We start from the raw sequence: 11,367 nt of genomic DNA on the forward strand, positions 1-11,367 counted from the left end.
GTGTGTGTGTGTGTGTGTGCTTACATGCTCAAATTAGTTTCCATAAATATATCATGCAAAACTATTAAACTTAGTAAAAGCCAAACTAACTTAAAGGTGCTTTATGCGTATAAATTATCTGAGCTCATAACTTTAAGTTTTATTAAGGGCAAAAGATATTTAATAGAGGAAATTGCCCCTAGACAGATCATGTGCTGTATTTATCAAGTCGTTTACTAAAACAGAGAGTTAATTTTGAGAAATTATGAAGATACTATACTTTGTTAAGAATTGGAAACTCTTTTATATGCTTTCCAAATAATAACTAACTGTCTGTCATTTGCTGTGAGTTAGAGGATTGCAGTCACAGCAATTGACATCAGCCTCCCTGTTTACAAGACTAAGATGCTATTTCTCTGCCTTAGTAGACAAAAGTTGGGAAATTTCACTTGAGTATTGATCCATTAATCAACCTGGTACTTGAACATAAATTTGACTTTCATTGTAGTTCAATGGCACAAAGCTTGTCTAGGTTGTATAAGGCCCTGGAACACAATGTATGTAGGCCTCAAGTACTTGTCTCCCAGTGAAAAAGATACACAACAGATGTAAGGGTGAGAATAACTATATAGTTCTTTTTTGAACACTTTAAAAGGGTTATTAAGTTAACAGTGTTCATATGTATGTATACGTGTATGTTTGTGCATGCAAATGTGTGTGCTTAAGGTCAAGCATCCATACACCATGGATACGAGATGATAGCTTTCGGGGAGCCCATTCTTTCCCATGTGAGTTGTGTAATTTAGCTATTGCTAAGTTTGTATGACAAGCATCTTATCCCACAGAGCCATCTTGCTGATGGAGAAATGTCGCTTTTAAAGTTTAAAGTTAAATTTTAATTCCACATGTTACCAATGTAGATTTTGTAATTGCCCTTCTTACTACATCTTAGAACAGATGGAGAATATTTGTCAAATGCCCCTTACCACATTTTAAAAAAATTTTCAAGGCAGGGTTTCTCTGTGTCACCTTAGCTGTCCTGGAACTCACTCTGTAGAACAAGCTGACCTTGAACTCAGAGATCTGCCTGCCTCTGCTTCCTGAGTGCTGGGATTAAAAGCATGTATTAGTATATTCATTTTATTTTAGAAAACTTTTTTATTGCAATCAGACCAAATGTTAAATCCAAATACGTAATGATTCTTTATGAGATATATTTGAGAAATCCACATTTCATATTAATGTCCTTTAAATTTTGTGTTTGTTTCCTATTGTGATTAAAAGATAATTTACTTCTCACCTCAAAATGATTATAACATAATAAGATGTTATTATCTGGAATGAATCTCCTCATAAAATTATAATCACCAAAAGTGATATTATTTAGAGGTGGAGCCTTTGGGAGATGGTTAGATCATGAGGGTGGAGCTATCACATTAGTGAGGCTAGTGTCTTTGTAAAAAGGTCTCAGTAGGCTTCTACATTTGTCCCGTGTGGGGGGTGGGCACCAAGAAGGTGCCTTATATAGCAGAGATCTCAAATCAGCTAGTCTCTTGATCTTGGTGTTCCCAGAGTCTGGAAACATGAGAAAATATTTCTATTGCACATAACTCATCAGCCTAAGGCTCTCTCTCTCTCTCTCTCTCTCTCTCTCTCTCTCTCTCTCTCTCTCTCTCCCCTAGGCTACAGGACCAAGGGCCTCTTCACCAACTGATGCCTAACAAGGCCATCCTATGCTACATATGCAGCTGGAGCCATGGGTCCCTCCATGTGTGCTCAGTGGCCAATGGTTAAGAACTTGGGAGCTCTGGTTGGTTGATATTGTTGTTCTTTCTATGGGGTTGCAAACTCCTTCAGCTCATTCAGTCCTTTCTCTAACTCCTCCACTGGGGATCCTGTGATCAGTTCAACTGTTGTCTATGAGCATCCACCTCTGTATATGTCAGGCTCTGGCAGAGCCTCTCTGGAGACAGCTATATCAGGCTCCTGTCAGCAAGTGCTTCTTGGCATCCACAATATTGTATGCATTTGGTGACTGTACATGGGATGGATCCTCAGGTGGGGCAGTCTATGGATGGCCTTTCCTTCAGTCTCTGCTCCACACTTTGTCTCCATATTTGCTCCCACGAGTATTTTGTTCCCCCTTCTAAGAAGGACCGAAGCACTTACACTTTGGCCTTCTTTCTTGAGCTTCATGTGGTCTGTGACTTATATCTTGGGTATTCCAAGCTTTTGAGCTAATATCCACATATGGGTGAATGCATACCATGTGTGTTCTTTTGTGATTGGGTTACCTCAGGATGATATTTTCTAGTTCCATCCATTTGCCTAAGAATTTCGTGAAATATTTTTTTTAATAGCTGAGTAATACTCCATCATGTAAATGTACCACATTTTCTGTATCCATTCCTCTGTTGAAGGACATCTGAGTTGTTTCCAGCTTCTAGCTATTATAAATAAGACTGCTATGAACATAGTGGAGCATGTGTCTTTCCTATTTATTGGAGAATCATTTGGGTATATGCCAAGGAGTAGTAAGGCTGAGTCCTCAGGTAATACTATGTCCAATTTTCTGAGGAACCATCAGACTGATTTCCAGAGGGGTTGTACCAGCTTGCAATTCCACCAACAATGGAGGAGTGCTTCTCTTTCTCCACATCCTCACCACCATCTTCTGTCACCTGAGTTTTTGATCTTAGCCATTCTGACTGGTATGAGGTGGAGCCTAAGGTATTTTTAATAGCAACCTAAATTGACAAAGATCCCTACTAAAGTCTCTCTGCTTTTCCCTCTTCCACTTCTTGTGCAGTGCCAGCCTCATACCCTAGACAAAATGGTGAAGGTTAGTGTGAACGGATTTGGCTGTATTGGGTGCCTGGTTACCAGGTCTGCTTTCTGCCCTGCATTTGGCAAATTGTAGATTGCTGCCATTAACAACCCCTTCATTGACCTCAACTACATGGACCATGTAGTATGACTCCACCCATGGTAAATTCAACACCACAGTCAAGGCTGAGAATGGGAAGCTTGTCATCAACAGGAAGCCCACCACCATCTTCTAGAAGTGAGATCTCGCTAACATTAAATGGGGTGAAGCTAGTGCTGAATATATTGTGGAGTCTACTGGCTTCTTCACCACCTTGGAACAAGCCTGGGCCCACTTGAAAGGTGGGGCCAAAAGGGTCATCATCTCTGCCCCTTCTGCCAATGACATCATGTTTGTGATGGGTGTGAACCATGAGAAATATGTCAACTCACTCAAGATTGTCAGCAATGCATCTAGCACCACCAACTGCTTAGTCCCTCTGGCAAAGGTCATCCACAACAACTTTGGCATCATGGAAGGGCTCATGGCCATGGTCCATGCCATCACTGCCACTCAGAAGACTAGATGGCCCCTCTGGAAGGCTATGGTGTGATGGCAGTGGGGCTGCCCAGAACATCAACCCTGCATCCACTGGTCCTGCCGAGTCTGTGGGCAAGGTCATTCCAGAGATGAACAGGAAGCTCAGTGGCATGGCCTTCCATGTTTTTATCCCCAGTGTATCTGTTGTGGATCTGACATGCCACCTGGAGAAACCTGCCAAATATGATGACATCAAGAAGGTGGTGTAGCATGTATCTGAGGGCCCACTAAAAGGGCATCCTGGGCTACACTGAGGACCAGGTTGTCTCCTGCGAATTAACAGCAACTCCCACTCTTCCACCTTTGATGCTGGGGCTTGTATTGTTCTCAATGACAACTTCATAAAGCTCATTTCCTGGTATGACAATGAATGTGGCTACAGCAACAAGGTGGTGGACCTCATGGCCTACATGGCCTCCAAGGAGTAAGAAGCCCTGGACACCCACCCCAGCAAGGACACTGAGAGCAAGAGAGAGGTCCTCAGTGGCTGAAGAGTCCCTGTCCTAATTTAGCCCCCAACACTGAGCATTTCCCTCACAATTTCCATCCCCGACACCTATGATAACAGGAGGGACTTAGGGAGCCCTCCCTACTCTCTTGAATACTATCAATAAAAGTTCACTGCACCCCTCTCTCTAAAAAAAAAAAAAAAAGATTCCTACTAAAAACATTTTCACTGAGTCAACACATCCTTTAGACACATGTGAAGCATTTGGTGCTTAGTATTCTCTGAAAATGGGCTATTTTATGATGGTTTCATTTAGTTTCCTGCACTTAATAATACTTTAATTATGAAGTAGGCTATTTACAACCAAGTGAGTCTCTAATACCAAATCAAACCAATGTGATTCCAAGGAACCACGCAGTTTCCACAGTTTGTTCCACCATTTTCTCTGATCACTTAAGTGTTATCAGAAGGCCTCCTTCCTCCCATTTTGTATGAAGAGCCTGGGCTATCTGACAGAGTCAGATATGCAATGAAGAGCTTCCTTCTTTAACTGCAGTCCTTCCGAGAGGCCAGGGCAAAGCTGTTTCCTAGACGTGTTATACTCCAAATATTGTAGTTTGTTTGGTGACTCCGTTGTCTCAGGGTCTAAGCAATCTGACGTTCATTCCCTCTGTGTACAATACAATTCTCACTGCAGCAGTTTGTTCTCTACTTTTCTTATGTTTGCCAAGTAGCTGTGCGTCCCTGACTCCATTCCGGTCATTCAACACAAAGACTCCTTGAGGAATCAAACATTTCATGGCAATTTCTACCAAAGCTACTGTTTAAATCAAACATCAAAATATAAGCTGCAGCTTTGTTCAGGGATTCCTTTGTTCACAGAGCCTTTAAATTGGCCACAATCAAGGTCCTTAAAGCTGGGCAAATGGTAATGTGCTACATCTTAGATGCCCATACTTCATGGCATCCTTGAGCTGTCATTAAGAAAAATCCAAGGACCTTTAAACCAAGCATTTGAACAAATTTACCCCTAAATATATAAATCTAATTTACTTATTTCATTTAAATACAAAATAAGTTTGGAAAATACAACCTTTCATTTATTATTATGGTTAACGTCCATTTCTAACATTGATTCCTAAGTAGTTTTAGTCAAAAGACAAGTTCAGAACAGGAAAATTGGGTATATTTAATTTTAACCATATTTTTGCTTGTGCTCTTCTATAAGCTAACTTGGAACTTTCATTAGTTATTTAAAAATCAATATTTTATAAGGAGCACATTGCTTTTACATTTTACTTCACAGTATTCTGCTATGTATAACATCTTTGCCTTCAGTGAAGTGATATTAGTTGCACAAGTCAAAAGCAAACCATATGTCAGGACGGAGTACAGCAGGCTCATCAGCACCTGAATCTACTATGTGATAAAGGAGAGCAGATCAGCTAGGTAGTATCCTACTTGTTTTAGAAAAATAATTGATAATTGGGCTCGATTTTGTTGATTGTCAACTTGTATTTTCCATTGGTGTGTGTGTGTTTACATTTTTAAAAATATGATATGAAAAGAGTGATTTTTCCCTATCACATGATTAAAACAGCAGCCTGGGAGACATTCATAGTCATATGTACATTTACCTCTTGCCTTTTCGAGAAGCTTAAATTTAGAATTGCCTTTGCCTTTCTGACATGTATTTCACAAGCAATGTGGATTTTAGATTTTCTTGTTTACTAGCCAGTGTCTGAAGTTTTGTAATAGGGGAGAATGTAGAGTGATTTAAATCCCGCAACATGCCTGCTCTGGCAAATGATCGCATCCAAAGATATAGGCATGTCCTTACCTTTAAGGAAAAAGACCCTTGCTTCTCTGATCCCTGCCAAAGAATTGCCACTTTTGTGAATACCTCAGAAAAAAAGGGGCTTCCTGTGCCAATGTCCTTCTGGATACAGAGCAGTGACCTGTGAAACTGCCAGTAACTCCTGTAGAAAGAATGCTTGCCCACATGGAGACACCTGCCATAAAGACCCTGAGCACCTTGTTCATATTTGCCCAGCTAAATATGCTGGAAGGTTTTGTGAGACAGATCACAATGAGCTTGCTTCTAGTCCTTGCCACAATGGGACTGTGTGCCAGGATGGAATTAATGGCTACTTCTGCTTCTGTGTGCCTGGATACCAAGGCAGGCACTGCGACTTGGAAGTGGATGAAAATGTTTTTGATCTCTGTATGAATGAGGCTTTATGCCTCAATGAGATTGGAAGACACATGTGTATGCTGGCTGGTTTTGTGTGTCAGCTTAACACAAGCTGGAGTTATCACAGAGAAAGGAGCCTCCTTTGAGGAAATGCCTCCATGAGATCCAGCTGTAAGGCATTTTCTCAATTAGTGACCAAGGGTGGAAGGGCACATTGTGGGTGGTGCCATCCCTGGGCTGGTAGTCCTGGATTCTATGAGAAAGCAAGCTGAGCAAGTTAGGGGAAGCAAGCCAGTAAGTAAAATCCCTCTATGGCCTCTGTATTAATTCCTGCTTCCTGGCCTGCTTGAGATCCAGTCCTGACTTCCTTTAGTGATGAACAGCAATGTGGAAGTGTAAGCTGAATAACTTCTTCCCTCCCCAATTTCCTTCTTGGTTAGGATGTTTTGAGCAGGAATAGAAACCCTGACTAAGACACATGTGTGTCTGTCCTCAAGAGTATTCTGGTGTGAACTGTGAGGTGGAAATTGATGAAGGTGGATCCCAGCCATGCCTATATGGTGCTACATGTCAGTATGTACTTGGGGATTAATTCTGTGACTATACACCCAGTCTCCCTGGAGACCAATGTGAACTCCACTCTGATGAATGTGTCAGTCAGCCACATCTCCATGGAGATCTATGTGTGGATGGATGAAACAACTCCTACTATGACTCCACGGATAGTGGATTCACAGGGACACACATGAGACTTTGATACCTCATTGTTTGTCAAAGCCTTGTTACAGTGATACAACATGTGAGGACACTGTTGGCAGCTATATTTGTCACTGCTGTCCTGGATATACAAGTGCCCTGTGTGAGATGGACATAAATGAACGAAGTACCAAATCCCGTTAATTTGGGAGAGGGTCGGGGGATGTGCCGAGCTGTCCTCAGAGGATCAATAGGGACACATTGCAGACTTGATTACCTTGGATCCTCAGGCTATGTTTGTATCTGTCAGCCTGGATGCAAAGGTAGAGTATAGCATAACTCTCTTTTGAGGGGCTCCACCCAGCAGCTGACTGAAACAAACATAGACAACCATAGCCAAACATGGAGCTTGGGAAGTCCTGTGGAGTTGGGAAAAGGATTGATGAACCATATGGGGATAAGAACTCTACAAGAAGACCATCAGAATCAACTAATATGTAAATTCGGGGTTTCCCAAACACTGAATCACCCATCAAAGAATACACAAGGCCTGCACCTAGAGTCCCCCCACATATGTAGCAGATGTACAACCTGGTTTTCATGCAGGTCCCCCCAACAACTGGAGCTGGGGCCTACTCTGAATCTGCCTTTGAATCCTGTTCCCCTAACTGGTCTGCCTTGTCTAGCCTCAGTGGTATTTGCCTAGTACTCCAGTGACTTAAGGTCCCAGGGTTGGGCTGGTGAGATAGCTCAGTGGGTAAGAGAACTAACTGTTCTTCCGAAGGTCCTAAGTTAAATCCTAGCAACCACATGGTGGCTCTCAACCACCTGCAATGAGATCTGACACCCTCTTCTGGTGTGTCTGAAGACAGCTATAGTGTACTTATTTATAATAATAAATAAATCTTCTGGGCCCAAGCAAGTGGGGTTCACCAGAGTAGAGTGAGCAGAGGTCCTAACATAAAAAGAGTCAATTCCCAACAGCCAGATGAAGGCTCACAACTATCTGTTCAGCTACAGTGTATAGTCATCTACATGAAATAAATAAATGAATAAATAAATAAATATATAAATCTTAAAAAAACCCACAAACTACAAGAAACTCAAGAAGAAGGAAGACCAAAGTGTGGATACTTCAATCCTTCTTAGAAGGGGGAAAAATACCCATGGAAGGAGTTGCAGAGACAAAGTATAGAGCAGCGACTGAAGGAAGGACAATTCAGAGACTATCCCACCTGGGAATCCTTCCCATAGTCAGTCACCAAACCCACACACTATTGTGGATGCCAGCAAGTGCTGGCTGACAGGAGCCTTATATAGCTGTCTCCTGAGATGCTCTGCCAGTGCCCGACTAGTACAGAAGTAGAGGCTCACAGCCATCCATTGGACTGAGCAGAGGGTTTCCAATAATGGAGCTAGAGAAAGGACCCAAGGACCTGAAGGGTTTGCAGCTCCTTAGGACAAACAACAATATGAACTAACTAGTACCCTCAGAGCTCCCAGGGACTAAACCACCATCCAAAGAGTACACATGGGGGGGACTCATGGCTCTAGATGCATGTAGCAGAGGATGGTCTAGTTAGTCATCAATGGGAGGAGAGGCCCTTGGTCCTGGGAAGGTTCTATGTCCCAGTGTAGGGGAATACCAGGGTCAGGAAGCAGGAGAGGGTGGGTTGGTGAGCAGGGGCAGAAGGGAGGGAATAGGGTTTTTTTTTTTTTCCAGAGGGGAAACTGGGAAAACGGAGAATATTTGAAATGTAAATAAAGAAAATATCTAATAAAAAATAAATTAAAAAAAAAGGTGCCAGGGTTGGTTGTTCGGGGGACCTTCCCCTTCTCATAGGTGAAGGAGGCTGGCTGAGAGGAAATTATAAGGGGAGACTGGGAGAAGAAGGAGGCTCTTATGGGGATATAAAGTGAATAAATAAATTGAGTAATGAAAAATATTAGTTTGTAGAAGGAAGCACCCATGTTCGCAATCGACGAATAATTGAAGAGCAAAGTGACTCATCAGAGAAAGATTTGACAGAATGAGTCAGTGATAGGATATGCCCAACTCTCATGAGAACAGTACAGGAAAGAGAAGCTATTTAAGAGCAGTGCAGGGAGAGAGAGTCAGTTAGCTGGGAGTCAGTGTAGTGAGTGCAATACAGCATAGGTGAGTTTGTTAGTGAGTTCATGCAGTTCAGTGCAGGTCGGCAGAGGCAGTTGAAGCCAGAGAATAAGGAGCCAGAAGATTAGAACAAAATGTCAGAGTTAGTTGCCAGATTTATTTTAAGGATATCAGAGCAATTCAGTGTAAACCAAGAGAAGCCAGATTGAGTTAATCAGCTTGGAGAGGAGTTTGAGCCACATTCTCTGGGTTGAACCCATCAGCCAGAGTTCAGAAAGAACTAGAAAGGGTGAGCTTATTCAGTAGTAAGCCTTCAAGACAAAAATTACAACAGGCAAAGAAAAGGTACTTTTACAGCAGAAGGTCCTTTCAGTTTCTCTACTCATAAGAGAAACTGAGTCACGTCATAATTCAACCTTCAGCATGGAACATGCTCACTGATTGACAAGGAGCAGGAATGAAGGAGGGCTCATCCATTCTTCAGAGTACCTGAAAACACTGTTGCTGGTGTGGTGTAGTGTTGTAACGTAAAACTCAATTGTGTTTGAAAAACAAGTGAATTATAATCTAATGGGGTTAGTGGACACAAGTAGGAGTGATAATATACATGTATGCTCAATATAGAGTTACTTCTCTAACATAGAAAGCATATAGTTAACGTCTTGTGTCCCACATGCTGAACATATTTTAGAGTATTAAGATTTATGTAAATGTCTTCAGAATTAAAGCAGGAAGACACTGCTGGCACTTCTTTCTGTGAAGCAATTTATAATTATTTGCTAAATGGCTTAATTACATAATTAAATGTAATTAGTGTCGGTTACTTTTTCACTTAATGTGGATGGTGTTTCTAAGCACCACTGGGAAAGGCTTTAGGGTAGAGTCAGATAAGGGTTTAAAACTAGCCTCAACACTCACCAGCTGTCTAAGTGAGCCCCAGTGGGGCAACTTTCTTCCTGTGGTATTGAAAGGATGTGCAGCAGACATATCTGTGTTGAGAACCTAGCTCCAAGGATGAGACCAAGGGGTAAAAATTGTCCCTTTTCTTTCCTCTTCTGTATTATAGAAAAAACATGTATTCAAATCTTTCCCACAAGATTATGGAGAGCAGTAATGAAGAGCAGGAGACATCTGACGAGAACAGAGTAGAATCAGTAGATTTCACTGTTTTCCTGCAGAAAAGCTGGTTCCTGGAACTTAAACTGAGTCTAAATCCTTGTGTCAAAAAAACAAAACAAAACAAAAACAAAAACAAAACTAAGCAAAAAAACATGCTCAATCGGGGAAATAACAATATAAAGAAATGTAGCAAATTTCCAAATTATCTCACCTGTGACTTAACTGTTGGAGTACTGGAATCACTAAACAGCTGAGGTAAAGGGAATCAAATGAGTGCTGACCGAATTTAGTCAGACCCCTGTTAATTTTAAACATATAAAGCATTTTTGCTTTACTTAATGTGATGTTTTAATATTTAAAAAGTAAATGTGTTTTAATGCTTCATCAGTCTGATATTTGGTTGTTTATTTTAAATTAATTTATATGTCATGCTTGCCATGGGTTTCTTGAATTTTTATGATTTTTTTCTGGGTTCTTCTCATAAAAATATTTCATGGATTTAAAAATAACAGTTTGGTATAAAGGATGAATTTTAATATGATTATGAAGTAAAAATTCTTTCCCTAAAAATAATGGGAGATACTGTTATATTTTTCATTATAAATACTTCAATAGAGTATTATGATCAATACACATTGCTAGAGAAACTGAATGTTTTAGTAAATAATGTATATAAATGTATGGGAGTTTGGGTGGAGCTTCAAGCATTGACTGAGAACTTCAATATCATCCTAGACAAAAATGTGATAACACTTAGAATTAGAAATAAAATAGTGTTATAAATTACAATATTGAAGTCAATATGGAAGAAAAGAATCCAACTTCCAAAGGATACATTGTTTCCACCTGTCTCACAGCATAACAAGAAAGAACTATTGGGATAGGGAACCAGTGTATGGTTGCCAGGGTTTGGGAATACGAAGGCAAAAGTGAATGGTGAAATCTTCCATACTTAGACTGCAATGGTGGATAAGTGGATTTTTATATGTGCTGGCACTTACCAAAAGTTAATTAACTATTTGATAATCAAGTAGATATAGTACACCTACATATGGATAGATAGCCATATATGAGAGGAAAATCAGTATAATGAAGAAGCATATAGGGGGTCTTAGTGAGGCAATGAGAATGAAATTAAAGGTAAGTTTCTAGTATAATGTTAATACATTTCTTGTGTGTCTGTGAGTAAGATTCCTGTGTGCCTGTTCAGGAACAAGATTAACACCACAATGAAATGTTGGCTTTCTTCAAGCTCAGTTAGCATAAACAATTCAATTGAAAGGAAACAGGAGAATTAAAATACACTGAGAGTATCCTGCAAAGAAATAGAACAAACTCTAACTTAAGTATGTTAGAATCTTCAAAAGGAAGAAGAAGAAGAAGAAGAAGAAGAAGAAGGAGGAGGAGGAGGA

General features: G+C 40.6%; 1 pseudogene; it reads left to right on the plus strand.

Annotated features, from left to right (window-relative positions):
* The first annotated feature begins 2,812 nt into the window (after nt 1–2,812).
* Nucleotides 2,813–3,827, plus strand: LOC116070240 (annotated as a pseudogene).
* Nucleotides 3,828–11,367: the final 7,540 nt, after the last annotated feature.

The sequence above is a fragment of the Mastomys coucha genome, unplaced genomic scaffold, assembly GCF_008632895.1.
Source record: "Mastomys coucha isolate ucsf_1 unplaced genomic scaffold, UCSF_Mcou_1 pScaffold22, whole genome shotgun sequence".
Taxonomy (NCBI): domain Eukaryota; kingdom Metazoa; phylum Chordata; class Mammalia; order Rodentia; family Muridae; genus Mastomys; species Mastomys coucha.